The sequence below is a fragment of the Anas platyrhynchos genome, chromosome 3, assembly GCF_047663525.1.
Source record: "Anas platyrhynchos isolate ZD024472 breed Pekin duck chromosome 3, IASCAAS_PekinDuck_T2T, whole genome shotgun sequence".
NCBI lineage: Eukaryota > Metazoa > Chordata > Aves > Anseriformes > Anatidae > Anas > Anas platyrhynchos.
The window spans coordinates 7584266-7605270 of NC_092589.1; the positions used below are offsets into that span (position 1 = coordinate 7584266).

At 38.1% G+C, this 21005-nt stretch overlaps 1 long non-coding RNA gene across 13 annotated transcripts in view; it reads right to left on the bottom strand.

Moving 5' to 3' along the window:
- LOC110352193 (uncharacterized) overlaps positions 1 to 21005 on the bottom strand; it is a 362843-nt gene that overhangs the window by 324801 nt on the left and 17037 nt on the right. For all 13 annotated transcript variants that reach the window (XR_011807942.1, XR_011807951.1, XR_011807953.1 and 10 more), the window contains 3 exons: positions 13781 to 13892; positions 13025 to 13173; positions 5537 to 5614 (listed from right to left, as the gene is read on the bottom strand). This is a non-coding gene — a long non-coding RNA (uncharacterized lncRNA). The remainder of the gene's footprint in view (positions 1 to 5536; positions 5615 to 13024; positions 13174 to 13780; positions 13893 to 21005) is intronic.

Consider the following 21005-nt stretch of genomic DNA (forward strand, 5'->3'; position numbering starts at 1 on the left):
GAGGGGGCTGTCCCACCCTAAAAACTGAGACTCACTCAGCTGACTTACATCGCTACTTTCCAGAGTCTTGTTCACTGAGGAAAAAAAAAAGAAAAAAGCAGGTCTGGACCCACAGAGTCATTCACGCAAGGATCTGTATACATCAACAGAAGGAGACTACTCTGCCATGAAGAGCTTACTGCCAAAGGGGCACAATCCACAAGCAGAAAATAGAGAGCTGTAACACAGAGATGGTAAGACCCTTTTCCAGAAAAGTATGTATATCCTCCAAAGGTTCCAATGTAGGTTGGAATTTAAATCCGAGTCTCCACAGTTGAGAAACCAAAAACCTTGAGAAACTTTTAATGAAGCTTGTGAACATGGACATTAGCTTTGGCTTTCATATTGCTCAAGATTTCCTGGGCTCTCAGTGCTAGGTTAAAGCCAGTGTCATACTACCCACATCCAGGTCTGTGTGCTACGAGTACAGCATCACTCATGGAAACTCCCAGCTCTCTAAAAACAAAGATGTTGAGTTCTAAGGAGAACATTGTTGGTTTTGAAACCTGCACTATTACATTTACATTTAATGTGTGGATTTGGAAAATAGAATTAGACCAGAAATGTATTTTTAACGTGCTTCATTTAGTTTTGCAACTCCCTGCAAACCACACAATCTGTAATTTTATTTTCTGAGGAATACTTTATTTTTATACAAAATTTGGCTAGCTGATCAATGAGCCAAGATACTTCATACACTGTACACGTATAAACGAGCTGTAAATAAGCTCTTTCTTTCTTATGAAGAAGGGCTCTTCCCATGCTTGATACACCATGGCATTTACTTTTGTAAGTATTTTTAACTCCTAGACTTCAGACTCTAAGTTAGGACAATTTTCTGAAAGTAACCAGTAAAAATTACTGTGAAATTACTTCAAAAATAATAAAAATAATAATCACAAACATGACTGCAATGTGAAAAATATGAATAATTTATCTTAAAGAAAAACTACAAAGATGACAGAGGACAATGTCAGCTCCAATGCCAGAGTGCAGTATGCTCTAGAAAGTCCTAAATTTCATCCTATCAAGACCAAAGTTGAAAGTAGTATTTAGAACTATCTTATTTCTAACACCAAATAATTGTAACACTGAATATAATTATAATATATAGAGTTATAATGTTGAATATCATAATAGTTTCTAATTATAATACTGAATGCACTAGAGTAGGCAGGATCTTGATTTTAGAAATTCTAAAACATTTATGAAATATTGTTTATGCAACTTATCCCGAGTAGACTGTTTTGATGCCCACGTACTTTGGGAGATTGAGTACAACAAGCTTCATAGAAGCAGCTATACAGAAATCTACCATTTCATCCTATATCTGAATCATTACAAAGCAAGGTCCCTCAAAAGCAACTGACTTTTCCAAGTCTGCACTTTTCATCATGCATCAGTACGAAGAAAGAGTTTCTTCAGGAAAAGTGTTATTTAAAGACAAAGTTGGTGCTTAGTTTTGTGTCTGGCCCAGAGTTGGTGCTTAGTTTTTACCACTGATGTCTGACAGTTTATGTCTGATATGAATGATTTGTATATGCAAAATACAAGGGGAAATAATCACTGGCAGATAAATAGGACTCTAGTCATGAAAGAAAAATACAATAGGAAAGGGGTCTTCCATACAGTCCCATCACACCGTTCCCTCAATAGACAGAGTATGTTTTCTTCTTTTTTTTTTTTTTCAGAAATTGCAGATTAGTAACATTTTATGCTCTCAAAAACTTTATCAGAAGTTAGTTCATGAAAGATGAAAAGACAATTGATTTTTTCCATTTCAATTACTTTCCCATTAAAAAAGCACAACGTATTTCTACCAAATGACAGCTTCGATGGAAGAGGTTTGGACTGGCAACCCCCCCCACATACCAATAACTATTGCAATGAAATGACTTCTGCCTACTCTAATAGCACTGTTAAAAATAAATAAATAAATAAATCTTTTCTCTTGGCAAAGCTATGTTAGAGTATTATCAGCAACACTGACAAAGACCTTCCATCTAGTTCTATTTTCTTTCTCACTGATAATGAAAAGAATATTTAAAATGCATCATACCAAAGGATCAAAGCTATTACACGTATTTCTATCAGGAAATATGCATATCTTCTGCAGAAAGAACATTCACACACATGAAACAGTTGGAAAGACGCAGATCCTTAAGCTGTTTTTATGCTCTAACAAACAGAATTTACAGATTTTTTTTAAAACCTAAAACAATTTATAATGAAGTTTAGTATTCGTATTTCCAACCTCCCCCCAAAAAAACAAACAAACAAAAAAAAAACCCTGCAAAATATGACAATGTTACAAGAAACACTTAACAGTGGCAATAGGATATTTGTCAGTCCAAGATGAGCTTATGAAAGTGTTTGGTAAATGATGTTAAATGGAGACACTTTAAGCACAATGTGTTAGACTTAACTGACTTGCAGTAGCCTCTGGGTCCTACTGGCTCTGTAACCACCTGTCCAAAACCAGACTCATTGCTGCAGATGAGCAATGTTAAGCAGAAATCAACATACCCATTTTGGCACCAAATACAATTTGCCAATGTACAATTTGCAATGTTTTTTCCTTTGCAAAAAAACTACAAAAAACAGTATGAGATGATGAAAGGGAAAGGAAGAGGTTTAAATAAGCAACATTTCATGGAACACTGGAAATTTTAATTTTGCCTATAGTATCATAACTACTTCAGCAAAATTTTACCTAAGAGAACAGCTGTGTTAACTATGCCTCATAAATTAAAATAGTACCTCATTAGCTCTGTTGATTCTTTCAAAATTCTTTTTCCCCTTCAACTTTGCATTACCACCATAAGACGATACTTTTGCAATGTCAGAATGAAACAGAATGCCAGCAAAAGTGTAACAGAGACATTGCCAAGACTAGCAAAGTTCAATGAATCCTGAAGCTTTTTCTGATCTAATTCCAGCTTATAAATGGTCAAGGCTTTGCAAATTTTATGGGCCATCTGCAGGCCTGAGACAATTTATGTCCCCAGTATTACATCAGATCTTTAAAGCCTATTTTCATGAAAAAAACAAACATAAATTTTTTGCTTAGCAAAACTCTTCTTTTCTTATACACAATTCCATAAATATACAATAAAAACTGATGTCTTTTCACACTTTCTAATAAGTGGTGTTCTTCCATGATTCTGCAATGCATTTAGGCATTTTTAATCTTCTCTCTTCTGCCTTTTCCTATCTCCTTTCAACCTCAGCAGAGGAGCAGTGAATAAGGTCTTTTCAGGGTACAGTGAGAAGTGACCTGAACCTTTATCCAAACCGCAAGCCAAAATGCTTGTGGTTTGACAAAGTTTGGTTAACATTTTTTCCAGGTTTTGCCTCACATTGGAAGTAAAAGTGACAAAAACTCTACTGAGAGAGGTTCGTTCTTATGAGATTCCCTTTCTGATTTTGCACAGGTGTAAGTTTCAGATCATCTGGATATCCCCATGCAACCAAGTGTTTGTGTAACAGGAAAAATAAAACAGGACACATCTTGTTTCTCTTGCTTTTTTAAGTACTCCCAAAGGAGTCAAATTAATCAATTATAAAGCATACACTAACACAGTTTGTATGCATCACTCAGTACATGCTCATACTTTAAATTCTCAGATTCCTCCTCAACAGAGCGGTAGTGATAGTTGTGACGTGCTATACTGTGTAATCAGAATGGAGTTTATATTTTAATTTTCTAGGCATGTCCCCTATATTCCCACTGAATAATCTGTTTTGATAACTTGCTTTTGCTTTTAATCCCAATAATTTTGATTAAAGGAATTAGAAAAAAAAAAAAAAAAAAAGGCAGTAGAAAAATATCCAGAGAAACATAGCTAAACTAAACAAGATGGTATTTCTTGGCATAAGGGTGCCACCTATTGTCATGACAATTGATGTCAGAAAATGTTGAACAAATGTCTTTGGAAAGCACAGCCCTCTTCATTCCTTCTTTAGATCACTTTAAACCTTTTATATAATTCAGCTTTGGCAAGATTATGTTTCTATGTAATATACATTGCTCCTTCCACTGTCACAATGCTGCAGAGCATGATGATAACCAGTGTGTCTGATCGTGCCATTACTTATTCTTTCAGCAAGACTTTTGTAAGTTGTTCTGCTCTACCTATTACTAGGATAACAAATAAGATCCCAAAAGTGCCTATGTACAAGGATATCAATGCAAACACATTACATATATTTGTCTAAGAACATAAATATAAAATTGGCAGGCTTTTATGAGTATAAACACATGCATTTGATAAAAATATATCTAACAGTTCCCAATTTTCATGATTACTGAAATTTTAAAAATTTAAACTGGTTTAGTATCTAAATTTGCTGTACCTAATTTGCTGAGGATTGAGGGAAGCAGAGAGAATAGCTAAATAATAGTTCTACTTAACCTTGCAAATAACACCACTATATCACTGCTGAATTTGAAGTGCTTCCCAACAGTATCCTCCTGTTTCTCTGACCAGCTCCGTGTGCAAATTTGGTAACCTTGCAAAGCACAGTTTTCAGCTACCTAAGTACTGATGGCATCCTTGTGTGCTGACCTAGTAACAACAAAATATAACAGCTCTGCTTTAGCCCTTTGCTTCAAGCTTGAAGATTAGGTTTCAGTGGAATTCCAGCAGCTCAAAACATTAAACTTTTGACCATTTTCAATTTTCATAGTGTATAACGTAGGTTAGGTTTTCTTGAAAATTTTCCCAGGGTGCAGAATGAAGCATTTTATTTCCGTTCCTGAGCAAAATACAATGACCAATGATCATTTGCTTCTAAAACTCAGCTCAAGAAGTATAAAAATGCAAAATAAAAGATATATTTGCATTCTTGAAGCTAACAGGAATACAAAACCAATTAACTGGGAGACAAGGCATGTATACAAATAATCTGTGGCTCATTAATATGGGAACTAATAACTACGTAGTGAAGCTAAAAGGTGTATAAATGAGTGCACTTTTATTTAAAGAAGTGCAACCTCCAGTACTTAACTTTTGTGGACACTTACCTTCATGCAGTAGTCTTCAATAACGGATAACAACTGTTGAATAGTCAGACCATCCAGTTGCTGCTAAGACCTCAGAAACATTTATTTCCAGGTCTGCTGTTTTGGGGGGCTTCTATTTTGACAAAACACTGGCAGAATAAACATTATGCTGTGACAGATTATTGTCTGTGTTTTTGTTGTTGTTGCTTTTAAACATCAGCCTTAACTTCAAGCAAATCTATGGGAACTGAACAGCCACTAAGACACCATGAAGCTGGCCAATCTTATAAAAATCTAGCTAGGTACAGCAGACTCACTGTATTGCTGTACCTAAGATATTCCACACCTTTCCACCATTCTGTAGAGGTATCAGCATACAGATGAATACCTGTCTCAAAGCATTTATTTCGTTTGATATCAACTTATGCTAGATTTGAACTTTCAGCTTAAAGTTTTTGTTTTTCTTTTTTTGCCATCCCAAAGAAAACTCACCAAATCCGAAGTGATGCAGGACTGTCTTTCCCTGAGCATACAGGTAGAGATAAACAGGCCATCAAAAGTAGAATCAACCTGGAAAATACAAATGCCACAAAAGCTGTTAACCTGTTTATTGAAGATCATTTGAGCAGACACAACCCTCAGAGCCCATGGCTGAGTCTGAAAAGTTGAAGCTGTGACTAGTGTTATCACTTTCTCCCTTCAAACCTAAATTCCAAAGGCCTGCATGACTTTGGTTCTTGTCTTCCAGCCATAGTTACTCTGAATTTAATATGGTCATTTCAGCTTCACATCCAGTGTTCCAAGAAAAAACGTCTTTTTCTTCATGGATAATGGTAGCAAGAGAAACAGGAAAATGCTATTATGATTTGGCCACTATTTGTAAAAATGTTTTTGTTTTATTTTTAACTTTTTTTTCATTAAAAAGGGGGAAAAATAAGTAAAGAGAAAAAATAAGACCACAGAAATTCATTCATTCCAGGTTCTTGCTATCTACATTTAGGGACTTAGAGGAGATGTCTAAGTTTGGAGCATCCTATCCCTCTGTAGTCAGCTGGAGGACAGACATCTACAGAGTCTTTGCAGCCACCTCCTGACAAATAAAATGGAAATTAAAATAACTAGACTGAGAACTTTCATTCTTGGTTCCTGCCAACAGATAAGCTCTATGCATTCTCTAAGGAATCATATAAATACATGTATATATATGTATTTAAGCCGTAAGTAGAAATAAGAGCTTGTCTCTGAAACTAAGTCTTTGGAGGGGTTTCTGGTAAAAAACAAAGGGTATAAAATTCTGGGCCTTGTTTCACAGCACTTTACAAGAAGTCTGTACCCACAGAACTAGCTAGTTTCAAGCTATCCTTTCACAGGGATTAGAGTAGCTGTAGTAGAATGCACCAAGTGACCTAGGACTGACTTATTTGTCGATAGGCCTTACATCTTTTCAGAACTCCCAGCTGGTGTTTCAGGTGGGGGTGGAGAGAAAAGGCATTAAGTTCCTTGAGCATTAAATGGCAGCCTCAGCCTTAAGGTAAGTATAAAGGATGCAGAAGCAGATCAGCTGCCTAGAGCTCCATATGGCTTCAACAGCTGCTGAAAACTCAGCTTTCTCCTTCACTCTGTCCTGACAAATAATTGAAGTTTCCAGAGAAGCTGATAGAAAAGTAGATGCCTCCCATTTACACCAGTAAGCTCCTCTAGGTTACAGCAGATGCCTCCAGAAGCAGACAGGTATAATCATAGCATAGAACAATAGGAAAAAGTATATTCAACAAAGATATTCACACAGACCCAGTCTTCACACCGTTTGTACAAAGGTCCTTAGTTTATAATACTAGCATTCTGCATGTATGTTTTAAAATCAGTAAATATATATCAGCACAATAATCAAAATTGGTATATATACATTTATCATGGTGTAACTGAACACCCTTGCTGAACTAGAGTTATATCACTGAAACTAGAAGGGTATGTGCAGGGAACACCCTAAAGCTGGCCTCAGTGGTAAAGTTATATATAAGTCTCAACACTACAAGTCACTTGCTTAGGTGGACCCATTTAATGCTTTAAAATCTTTACTTTGGACACTTCACCTCTGTAGCACGCTCAGCTACTTCACACCCACCACCCAGAAAACCACACATCCTTTCAACAAAATTAAATATTCTCAGTGCTGCAGCTTATAATTAACAAAAACACTGAGGGCAGAAAAGAAAAAAAAACACACACACACAAACAAAAACTAAATCTAGCCAGTAACGCTTGGTTAGAGCTTCGTGTTTATATAGCATTGCCTCTGTTGGCAGTTAAATGCAGGTTATGGTCAGGTAGTGTCAGAGTGTTTTCCTTTATCAATTCTGCCAGCTCTTTCTTTCCCCTCTTTTCCCCACTCCAAATCCCATTTTTCTGTTGGAGAGAGGAAAAAAAAAAAAAGAAAAAGGAAAAAAAAAGCACACACATCAAGAATGCAAACATGGATTCTGGGTCTCACACAACTTTTCCATCCCTTGAAGTTCAACATGCACTTGTATATGACTGGGTTTCCGTTTGCACTTAACGTTAGTTTCTTGGCAAAGGAGAGCTTGGAGCTGGCTAGTGAAAAATCTATCCCTTGCTGTATTTTGCTCACATAGTTGCCTTAAAAAGCCAAAAATCACAATCTGATGTACAAAGGGAACACTCAGTGGCTTAGTAGCCTGCCTTCTCCATTGACTTGCACAGCATATACTCCCTTGAGTCAAAGCATGCACATCAATTCCCTTCCTTGCCTAGTCTTTCTGCTCCATTGACACCGCAGCGTGACTGACACTGTCCATTGTCCACACCAAAATGAACAAACATGAAACAACACCAGCAAGATGCCTCTGTCCAGTATTTCTAACCACAGAGAGGAGAAGAAAGGTCTTATTCTTTCCCTAATTCCTGACAAAATACGACCACAAGGATTCTGAACATATGACCACAGCTTGCCTGTGGTATCAATGTCACCTGAGAGCTGAAAGCCACCCAGCCAAAGACCTTTTACAACTAAACAAACAGAAATAGCTGTAAAAATTAAACTGTAAAAAACTGTAATAATAATCACAGAATCTGCTTGGTATGTGAGTAAATTTTTTAATAAAAAGACCCATCTATAACTAGCTTCTGCATCTGTGTATGCAATAGTTGTGCTCCGTGCTCCTTCTGTGTTTGTTCTCAGAAATCTGACACAAGAGGTGTGCTCAAGTCCACTTGCTGGACTTGCTCCATGTCTTGGGAACAAGAACATGGCCTGCATACGTCTTTCAAGCAGGGAGCATGGCCAGGAAAGGAGCCAATGGGTGCTCCGATACAGATGACCATGGGACAGAACATACACACCCAGTGGGGCTTGCGACACTAGCTGATCCTCCTACTGACTATCGGCACAAAGAAGCCGAATACTGTCATCAAATTCTTCTTTCTTACAGGGCAAGTTTTACCCTTCACAGCCTGGCACTACGTTCTGGGAGAAAGGCATGGAGGAGGAGCTACATGCCAGCATACGTTCTCATTTCAGTAAAGTCTTTGTTGGTAGGATTCAGGGAATTTTGGGATATCCTCCAAAGCTACTGAAGATAACAGCAACCTTTCTTTTGACATGCCCAGGTATTCATTTGGGCTCTAAATTCACAATCCATCAAATAAAACCATACATATTAGGTCTGATTTCTGCTGCTCCCAAAGTCAGTTATTAAAGTGGATTAAACTGGAGGTAGAGGAATCCCACTTGGCATAATCCCCTCTGTCTCTCATTAGGTGCGCTACAACCTTGCAAGACATTATAAATTTGCTTCACACAAACAGTGAATAATCTACTTAGCAGTAATAGCAAGAAATGCAAATACTCCCTTAGTCAAGGGTAGACTAATACTACACTGGCAAACCCACACTCCCCACCTTAGTTTGGGAATGGTTAAAACAGTATAAAAGTGTAACACCAGTGGATAAAGCCTGTAGCACGCTGTACAGCCAAGAAGTAATATTTGAATTCATGTGGGGAAACATTTTTGTGTCTTGCAGAGACCAAAACTCAGCCTTGAAGCCCCATGGGAGAGCTGATCTGGAAACGCTGTATAATTCTGTCTTAGTTTCCTCATGGAGCTGGAGTACAAACAGGTGACGTATTGTGTACTCTGGACTTCTCTTTGGAAAACTGGGCTCTAAACCACAAACATTTGTACACAGTCTCACCCTCTCACCAGGGCCATCATCTGTTTAAAAAAAAAAGTGCAGGAAATTCAGTGTGACAAGAGGATTGCCACACTCATTTTTGCTACTTACTCTGATACTGGGTGGGCTTCTTCTAAAAAGAAAGGAAAAAAAGGAAAAAGGAAAAAAAGGAAAAAGGAAAAAAAGGAAAAAGGAAAAAAAGGAAAAAGGAAAAAAAGGAAAGGAAGTTCCACTTTCTGGAATCTTGGGAATTTGGGTGCTCCTTTTCTTTCAGATTTTAGTCCACAGAATTACAGAGAGAAAAAAAAATGAAAACATGCACTCTAGATTATTTTTAAACAAAAGTAACTTATTTTAAAACTGCCTTTTCTTTTAAGTCTTGGTCATAATATTGTAAGCATTTATTGTGTGTGATTTAAGAACCATTACAAATAATAAGATTGTAGATCCCTCCCCTCTATATTCCATAGGTTACGATCCACACCATTTGAATTATCCAATTCACACATTATTTATCATGCAATACTTTTCCTTCCTGGAAAGAACTTACATTTCTTTATCTGTGAAACTCTTTTGTTTGTTTTGAATGAGACAATGAACTACTTTTAAAGACAAACATAATTCTCCTGGGGAATTCCCTGTTTGCTGGAGTACTTCCTACACTTACACCAGCCAATTCAAACTGATTTTCATATATAGCTGCATTACCAAGAACTACGGATGCAATCCAAGTTATAGGAGCACTTTCAGTCCTGACTGACAGACAGCCCAGTTTTCACCTGGTTTTGTTTTCCCATGAACATCTATCTGCCTTATGTGAACTACAAGCCATACACAGTAAGAACATTTGTTTAAAGTAGAAAAATTATCTACAGATATTTAACATCCCCTGTGCTCAGCAAACGAAATAACTCTATGCCAGTAGTCTGGCATTCCCCTGCATTTTGCAGTTTGTATGAAGCACACTGCATCCTTCTCCAGAAAGTACCAAACTAATGACCTCCTCTGTTCACTCCTGCCAAGTAGTAGTTGGCAAGTGAGGAACACGCTTCAGAGAGCAATGCCTTTTACTGATGACATCTTTACCCGTACAGCTACATTTTTGTTAATTTAATTGACCAAAACAAATTGATACTGGAACAAGAACATCAGTTTGCATGTTTCAGCATAACATCATAGTAAAGGGGAACCTGCACATACAGATCCAAGCAATATTAGAAACCAAAGCTGAATCTGGAGGCTCTCACATCATTTGCAAATCTTGTAGGCAGATCACAGCATTAAAAAAAATAATAATTAAAAAAAAAAAATCATTTTATGAGTTAATTTTTTGATGTTGTACCATAACCAATTTTTTTTAACTCCAGAAACAGAATCACAGACTGGGGGCAAAGGTAGATGATGTGAGCCTCAGCCTACGCAAGCCTACCTAACCCTGCTGTGCAATGTAGTGACACAAGCCAAGCTTGAGATACCGGGAGCTGCAATAGTCTCTCCATGTCATGAGGCACAGACAAAGCTCCACTGAGCAAGCAGCTTCAGATGCTTTAGGTCTTCCCTCTTCCAAAAGTGTTCCTTTGGGTCCCTTCACTAGGGATTACTGACTTTTCCAACAGCTGCAAACAAGAATACTTGTCTACATCTCTTGCTTCTTCCTTAAGTTGGCGGTGTGAACTACAGGTGATCTAGCCCGGTGTCACTGCTATATAACTCCTTTAGACTGACTGGACTAAGAACAACCCTGTGTGTATGCAAAAGTCCTATTTTCACCTGGTCACACTAGCTTTATTTAACAAGTTTTCCCACTTACTGAAAGCCTCCCTGTAATTGATTTGCTTTTTTCCCCGACAAATCCTCTGGCATTTAGGAGAGAGAGTTATCTGAGCACTTTCTCTTTCATTTTTGAATCTCCACCTTTTAATTCTCAAATTTACAGTGTACTTAAATGAGAGAAAAATCTCTTGCTAATTTAGACCTGAACTGCTCCCTATATGTACTCATCTTCAGTAGTGTACCATTGCCTGGAATGAGTGGATTCCAGCAGCCTGGTGTCAGTGGCAGCAAGCTGAAGCCTGCTCAAAACTGTTTGCAGGATCAGGGCTTTTTAGCCTGGAATGCATCATTGTAAAGGAGCACAGTTTTCAAATATGGCATCTGCATTCAAACACTGACACTCACTGGAGGCTCTTAAACGCTTCTTTTATGTAACTAAAGGTCAAACTGAACCTCCAAATGTGGAATTTCTGACATCCAATTAAGTAGCCCACATTAAAAATTGGGCCAGTTTTTAATTATGTCTGGAGAATACATGAGTTCAGCTGAGACAATTCACACTCACCTCATGTGTTTGTCAGTGTTTTTGATGGTGGAACTGAATAAATATTCTTTTGCTCCACAGATGCACTGGATCAAGGTTTAGCTTGTTACACATAAAAAATAAATCAGCTCATATTTCCTTGACTTCATTTTTCCAGCTTTGTCATTCTGTCTAGGAGCATACTGCACGGTCAAGCCAGGCATGGCTATGCATGTTAATAACCTTTGGAAAACTCTGGATACTTCTGTGCAAAATCATTTTTATTTTTTTCCAAATAAATAGTCAGAGCGCACCTGGTGAAAGATATTTTTCTATATTTTTTTTTTTTTATTAAAGACTATGTTTCAAAATAGGAGTTGAAATTATAAACAAAACAAAAAAACACCAGCCTTAAGTGGAACTGCAACTGTGGTGCTGCTTTTTAAATCAAAAAGACAGTGCAGTCTTCACAGGATATGGCTCCCAGCCAGTTGTTTAATGCTTGTAGGTCAATATACAACCAACTCAGCTTCTGCTGCCTAATTGACAAACCACATATCAGGCACAGGAAGGTTAACAACTGTGCTTTCTTTCACCTGAGAGCCTGTGTTGAGTCCCTGGCCCCTCAGTCCCTTTTTCTTTTATCATTCACAAATATCTACTGTGAGCTCCCTCCAGGCACAACAGACTAACTGCATGCCTGAAAAAAATGAGACCCCTGGTAAGCAGTGGGTGTCTGGTCAGTCAGGAGCCAGGCTAGCTGTTCATCATGCTCCTCGATTTCAGACTGCCAAGGAGGTTTAGACCCACTGCTCCCAGTGTAAATTATTTGTGGATGAATGAACCAGGAAGAATTTCCTCCAAAATATTTTTGATTAATGGAGTCATGACACCAAATGTCAATGCATCACCAAGCAGTCTTGATACAATCCAGTAAGGTATTCCAGCTCGTTTGTCAGGTACCTGAGATTTAAGGTAAATATCTCTTTGCAAAAACAAACATTAAGAATCTTTACACAAAACTGTTCCCCAAAACACCAACAAAGGAGTAACCTTCCTTTTACTATGTGTCATGTTTTTATTTTTCCTCTCCCCTCTGGTTTTATTCCCTGTTTAAAGGCAGTAAACACACATGAAAGGGTAGATTCCTGGAAGAAGGCACCTGAGCAAAGACTGAGCAGAGAAAAATATTGACAAGACCCAGATATACCATCTATGGCCCAGGAAAATCACCTTCCACATGTATTAAATGCATGCCCTGATTATTTCCCCCATTCTGTCCCCTCTACAGCATGGCAATCAAAACTAAAGGAAGCAAACAGATGACACCAGACCCTCATCCAATATTGCAATACCTTAGCATAAATAGGGTTTGATTCGTATTAGATATTCCAACACATTACGGGACAGGAGAAGCTACTAATATTGTTCCAGGCAATGTTCTTGTCCAGATTTCTGGGGATATTGCTCCTCCTGTACTATACTAGTAATACCTTGTACTTCACTCTGATGAAGCTGCAGCGAAGTCCAGCAATGTAAGCATTGAGGTTTCAACTCTGTGGCTGTAAGACACTGTAGAGTGGCAAAAAAAAAGCATCTCTGCGCATGTTGCTTCCATTAATGCTGAACGGATAGCTGTCATCTGGAAGAGAAATAACCTGGTGAAGATTGACAGGTAGCTCTGAGTACAACATCCATGCAACTGATGCTGAATTATGCCCTGTGTTGCAAGGATGTAATGAATCTTATTCCCTCAGGATGAGTACCATTCGTCTGAACAGCTAAAGCCTTACATTTCTCTATGAGTTTGATATGCACTTTATTTGAAGGAGACACCGAGTAGTTCCATTAACAGCAGAGACCACCTGTATTTATTAGCCAGGAGAGACAGGATGCTGTTCTGCCAGCTTTTGCTTCCAGTGTTTTTAGGATTTTCTGACCTTTGTTCACTGACTGGGCTGAGCTTAAGTGAGAGGATTGTCCCCATCCAATAGTCTCAGAGTGACAGAATTACCTTCCCTATCTAGCTCCAATGAAGGACAGAGATAATTTTGCAGAAATGGTGAGTGTGGGTCTGGGGTTTAATTATTCTAATTGAAACAACCTTCCCTGTATTGACTATGGATGGCAGATCCTTCTTAGGCCTCCTTTCTTGCTGCTAGGGTTTGTGCTACTTGAAGGAAGAGATCAGAATAGCTCTGTATCATCCTTCTAACCACCTCTTTCAGGTGGAAACAGCAATTTCTTACCCTCAAAGGTTCTTGAAGAACAATGTTTTGAGGATATGGCCATTCAGCAAGGAACCTCCTTGAATGCACAGCATAGATGTAAAAGTAAAACAATGGCAGCAAATCAATCCATCTGAAATATAGCAAAAGAAGATACAATACTGCAAAACAAGTCAAAACTGACAAACACTTGCATTTAAACATTTGATGACAGTTAGCAGTATGCAGAATACAAGAGAAAAAAAAAAGAAGCCAAGTTTTGTGTCTAAACTTCTTCTGTATGACAGAGAAACCCCTAGCCTGCTTGATGATCTCTTGCCTTCCCACTCCAATTCCAATTTTTTCTATAATACATAGAATGGTGTCTTTAAGAAAGTCAACGCTGTAAATAGTGCACAGATACAGGGGTTCTAACTTCAGGTCGCATTGATTTCTGGCAGGAAAATTGCTTCAGTTTTGGAAACACAAATGTATCTTCAAAGATTTGAAGGCCAGTTGCTGTTTCTGCATGTTTGTTTCTTTTCCTTATGTGACACTGAGAAATGCAATTCCTCCTGTAAAGGGGGGAAAATTCCAGTATCTATCATTTTGAAGGATTACAGTCAGTGCCATTAACTTGCAAATGCAGCTCTAGTCTAAATTACATTTTCTCTTAGGGCATTCCGAAAGTGAAACTGAGCATGAGACTTGAAATTAAACTGGACTGGGAACAGAAAGCCTGAGAATCTTTCCCATTTCCATAAAAAAGCTGAGGCCATTTTATGTTGCATACAACACCGTTGTATAATATATTGTCATTTGCTTGGAAGACAACGCTCATCTTGTCCGGGAAGCTTGGAGAAATGAATTGGTACAACTTACAGAGTTAAGTAAAGAGTTCATTTTAGTTTGATGTTCAAAAACTAGTTTTCACTTTTCTGAAGTTTAATTTTTTAGGTCTTTATACCTCTGAGCAATTTAATTTGCACAAAACTATGTGTATTTTCGTCAGAATTATTCAGGTAGAATATGAATGGCCAACTGTTTTCTTTCCATCATTGACATTTTTCAGAGAACTGACATTAAAAATCTAAAGCTTAATTTTTAAAATAAATCACAGACAAGTTTCCAAAAGTGTCTTTACATTTCTATTCCCACTGAAATCAACACTTAGAAATTCAATCATCCTTTCTTGTAATTACAAGAAAAAATAAAAAATAAAAAGTAAGCTGTTGCAGTGTAGTGCTTCTCTAGTCTGTAGACAACTTGAAACAATATTTGAGGGATGTGAATTCCTGTCTTTCCCATCCTAGCAGAGTAAATCTGAAACCAAAAGATGATTGTGTCAACATCGTTTACTCTTCCCCTGCTAAGGATGACAGCAGAAATGCTCAGCTGAACTTCTGCAATCTACATTTTTTTCCAGTGCCATTAAAAAAACAACAAAAACAACAACGAAAATCTGAAATCCTGCCACGTGCCCAGCATCTGCCTGTACAACTTGTCTGAAACAGGACAGTGATTCAAACAATCTATAGCACAATGAGAAGCAAAACCACAAGGGGCAGAGAGGAACAAAGCTCTCCCAGTCTCTTGAACACCTCCATAACATCTTCTTCTGCTCTCTTCCAAAGAAAAGCCCTCCTTGCTGACACCATAACTTAGCCTGATGTATGGGCAATGCAAAAGCCACTTTCTCACACAGAAGAAAGAATGCTTCATGAGACCACAGCAAATTCATCCCCTATCAGTCCCAAAATCTCAAACCAGACAGCAAGTAATAAATAAATAAATAAATGAACCAAAAAAAAAAAAAAAAAAAAAAAAAAAAAACCTAAAAATGCATTTATTTCAAGCTCTTCCATTCTGGACCAAGTTTACAATTTATGGGAAGCACAAAATACGATTCAGCAGGATGGATATTAACAGTAATGGATACCAAATTGTCATGCTGGAGATGTATCATTTCGACTAAGTACAACAGAGCTCTACACACCCTATTAAGCAGCCGAGCAAAACTTCTCAGGCTTCTGGATGTTCTTTGAAAATTATGTAGCTGCTAGTTGGACTATGTAAGGTGATGGCAGTGTCCTCAGATTTACTCTCGCTAGGATTTCAGAAGTTCACAGGCTGTAAACATAATTACATCAGTATACTTCTTCTATTTGGAAAGAAAATTACGTATTGCTAAACTGCCTTGTTCTCAGGTTGCTCAGTTGACTATTATGCCACTCTTGCTGCTTCTTACTCAGGCTGACACGGTGCCACAGTGGTAGCATTAGAAAGGTTTCTACTGTCACACTAAAAATAATTTCACATCCCCAGTCTAGGCAGATTTACAAGCAGTTAACAGTCTGATAATTTCAGTGGATCACATATTTGGTAGGATTTTGGAAACAATCTGTTTGTTTTCATTTTTCCTTCTTTTTTTTTTTTCCTATCATTTATTCTCACCAGCAAGTGTGTTGAAATGTAAAGCAAATCTACTTTATGTACCGTTATAGCTTTTTCAAACCACAGTAAATATTTGCAGATATTCTGTGGTTTAATTAACAGGTTACGGTCTGCTCAAAGTGTGTGCATAGTGTTGGTCTGTTTGCCGAAGAACTTCACTAAGGAGTGCGCCTGTTTGTTTCTTCTCTTTCGTGAACGTAATATTTGCCATTACCTGGTATATCAGATTAGGAGTGTTATAAGAATATACTGATTCTGGCAATGAAGTTTGGAAGTAACTGTGTAGATCCTGTTTGTCGTGTTTCTATGGTTATTCATAAATATTATGGCCAACCTCAGTCAATATATGCCATTTGCAAATGAAATATATGTATTTTTTTCTCTCGAATTGCTAAAAGCTGTTTTCTTTCAAAACTCATTTCAGAGTACTCAGAGAAATCCAGTCACCTTTTTATTAATATAATTTAAAGGATGCCCAATGCAAACACAGTTACTCAGTGCCAATGTTTTCATACTTGGACCAGTAGACTACTTTTATGCATTGTTTACCTCTACACTGGGTTTGGAGGGGAGAACAAGTGGGAGGAGGGGAAAGGCTGCACAAATTTAAAACAACCAAAAGGTCCTTTGGCAGTTTCCTTATTCCCTGACAAATTAGTGCACTGCCTGGAAAATTAAGGGAAACCTGATCTGTAGCTCCAGTGGAAACCACTTGTCATCTATTGTCCAGATATAAGAAATGTTACTTTTCCTCTTCCACATATGCTGAAGAAGAAATCCAGCTGAATGCTTTGCAAGCACTAGTGGGCCACTAGAGACCAAATGTAATCTTCTCCTCAGGCCTCCTGGATGACACAAGCCATGGAATTTCACCCAGTAATTTCTGTGTCAAGCCTATAACTCCTGCTACAGCATCAAGCACAGTCATGAGAAAGAGTTTCATTCTTGATTTAAAGACTTTCAGTGAAGGAGATCCACCATATTCCTAGACAATGTTTTTTCAAAGTTGTTAAATACCCTTATTGTTCAAAATGCAGCCTTACCCCTACTTTGAATGGATCCTCCTTCTTCTAGTGGTTGGCTCTTATTACACCTTCATCTGTCTCAGTAGACAAAACTCTACAATTATGCTCTTTAAACCATTTAGAAAATTGTACACTGTGAGCAAGCCACTTCTCAATAAAGTGAAGAGCCTGAAATACTTCTGTCTTTTGATGTAAAGGGGTGTTATTTATTTAATCTAGTTTAGCTTGTCCTTTAAATAGTCAGCATATGAAAATAATCTGTGTACAAAGACTAAGTTATGACTTAATGCACGGATAGCTGATATCTAGTTTAGTCTCACCAGCATTTATTATTACCATCACTATTATTATTTTAAGAGTCAAGAACCCCTCCACACGCCTTCACCTCCATCCATTGTACTTGCCAATGTAACTGGAACAGATAAAATACCACTATGAACAGTCAACATGAATGTCTCATAAGCAACAGAAGATCGGACTCTCTATAGACTTGCAAACATTTGATCCCACCTCCAGGAGACATCACTCAGTGTTGGGAGTATTCACAAGCGACTCATTACTCTGTGTCCTGCCCTGCTTAGAAATTAAAACTGCAAAAGCTAGAAGTGACTACTCATTTACCCAACCTTTTGGACAGGAATAGAGCTGAGCAATAAAATAATTTCCTTGGAAAATCTCCATCTCTTTTCTTTTGTTTGTGAGTAGCTTGAGATATTCTCAGATTTATTTGAGAGGACTTGTGAACTTCTTTGCCATTTCCCTCCCAGAATAACTTATGAGAAGTTTTTGTTAACTTTTTACAATTTAATTTAGTACACTGCATTGTGTAAGTTGTTTACCAAAATTAGTCATTACTTTTTCTGTCGTATGATTGGGTACTTAGACCAAATCTGCAAAGGTCAGATTAAGAACTTTACCAGAAATAAGAAATGTTTCAGCCTGTGCTTAAGCTGTCACATATAAAACAGTCTCGTGAATGTTACAGAACAAGGATCACAGCAGAAGAGATCAGAATGTGGGAGGCACGTTTTGGTGTGGAACCAAGTTCAGGATGAGAAGACGTGCAGCAAAGCCCCATATGCAGCTGCTACGTAAATGAATCCTGCTTCTACTAGCATTTCCTAGTTGTTGTGTTATATATGGCTAACTGCGCTGTAAATATTCATGCTGTTTCACGTTTTTTGGGAAGTATGGCTGCAGAGGCAATGTGAAGGGGTCTGAACTGAAAGGCAGGTTTATACCACCTGCTCAGGAGTGGGTCAGGCTGTGGACAGCCAGCTGCTCCATGCAGGAGTAGCATTTAGACTGACCTTAGACTTATTTAATAACATTTTGATAACTGGCATCTCTAGAACTGAGGGAGCAGAGCCATGAATTACAGCCACTTACTTCTCATCCCCAAGAGTTTGTAAACTGAGGATATCACTTCATATTTCTTATGTAAAACTACCCTTTAAAGGTAGCATTCTTTCTACATTTAGAGCTTTTTCTGGAACTCTCTTAACTAGTGCCTGAATACAGTTCAAATCCAGTCCCAGTGCTGACATTTGTGCATGTTTCTATCCAGTATTTTCTCAGGCAAAACTCCATTGGCTTCGAGAAGGGTTTTGCTTGAGCAAGAACATCAGGTTTGACCTTTCAATTGCACAGTGACAACTAATAACAGCTCAAAACAGATTTCTCTCTTTTTTTTTTTTAAGCACAATACAAAAAATCTTCAGTCTATTACAGTATGTTTGCTGCCACTGAAGCTCTCTTCTCCCCAAAATAACAGAAATAAGCTGCTTTTTCCAAAGCTGCTTCAGCATCCCTTCAAGAACCTCTACTGAGTTTAAGAGTTAGTAAATCAGCACCTTTCTGAGTGCCCATGCTTGCATCAAATTCAGCAGCACAGTCAGAAATATCCGATTGCCATACATGTGAATGCAGCCTAGAGCAGCTACACATTCAATTACTTCTGTGGCAGAGCAAGAGTAAGAGCTCAGCTCCTGTCCAGTCCTCTACCCCTTCGCAAATGTTTTTTTTCCCCTTTCAACCTTATGACAAGCAAGGGAGATGGTGTGGTTTGGAGTCCAGTCTAATTTATCTCCGGTGTAAATCTTGTGAATTGCTATCTAAACAACTGTTCTATAAAGCAAACCCTTTGACTGATTGGCCCCATGTGTCATAGGGCCAGGTCAGATAGGTATCTCTTCACTTATTCCATGAATGTGAGAGGAAGGCCAGCAAAAACTTCATGCTAAATTTATTTTTATTTAATTAGACTATTAACTACATCTGACAACAAAACCTGCCAGTGAAAGGAGAAAGGTGACTTTACACTGGAGGAGACCACGTGACTAATTGTAAGTTTATGAACTAGTCCATTATTTCATTCATCCCTTCACACTTTATTTTAAGACATTTAAGTCATAACTTCACTTTCCAAAACAGCCTGAAGTTCTCTCATCTTTCCAGTGGCTGAAGAAGAAATACTGAAGTATGCCCAGCTTACCCAGGTTAGCCCATGTGTTTGCCTTCAAAGCTGAACAAGAGGCACTCTACCTACTCTTTCAGACTTGCCTGTTTTTGAGGCCTGGGTAAAATCTTGATCTCTTGCAGGATAACAGCAAAATTCCCACTAATTTAATTAGAACCATTTCCCTCCTCACATATCCTAGCTAAGACTAGGAAACTTAAAAAAGAAGCAATTCTGAGTTGTTGTTTTTTTCCTTTCTACAGTCAGGTAAGAAAGTGTAACAGTCATCGTTTAGAGGCATTATGTATCTTAATCTTGGAGGCTGCTCTTTTACCAAAAACACTGCCAGGCAGGCTGGAAGCTGTAGCCTAACAAGGAACAGCAAGTCATAAATTTAGATCAAGTACTCCAGTCATCACATGTGGCTTGGGGGAAAACAGTTGCCCAAATGCTGCTGAGGTCAGTGCTACACTTGTGTTGTATTGGGAGTTAAAAATGGAGCACAAAGCTGTATGGAAGGGCAGATCCCTTTCATTTTTCTTGCTTTGGGTGTTCTTTTCTGTTTGTATTTCACCAGAATCTCATGTTTTAATACTTCTATGAGTTCTAACACAGAGGTTGTACAAGTGTGCCACATCCATCCCAGTTTGCTTTACAGACCGATGGGAATTGCCCATTCTCTCCCAGCTAGTATTTTCTTTGGAGTACAGATAAACCTCAGACAAGAAGAACTCCAATCATGCCTATATCTGTTTCTTTGAGATGCATATTACATTACTCGGGAAAGAAAGCTGAACCTCTAGGCAAAAGTGGTGTCCCACACCTCAAGCACTGCTGATAAAAAACACCTGGTTCCGCTGTACTTTCTTAGGATATTTACCTGATTCTCTATTTTACGTTGCCACATTTCAGTAGCACCTCAGTGTCCTGATACATGAAAATGACAGAAATTGAGAGCACGCACTGTGTCCCATAAAAGATCCTACAGGTTTCTATCTGTACTGCCTGGGGAATTAAAAACTCTGCTTTGGCATGTTTTTTTTCTTTTTCTCCAAGTGCATAGATTTGTGATTTTAAGATCAGGTTACTTGATAGCTTTTTACTGTCATTTGGTATGATGCATTTTACAGGGTTGGAGAGTCTTGAGATACAAGGACACTGTCAGTCCTGGAAAGCTCATGAAAGTACTATAAAGATGAAATTTTTGTAGTGTTTCCCACTAATGGTCAGATCCTTTATTGCCTTTGGAAGACCACATATGGCCAGATCCTTTTGTCAAATAAAGGTTTATTTTCAAGGCTCTCTCCCCAAATAGTCCCACATGAATGCA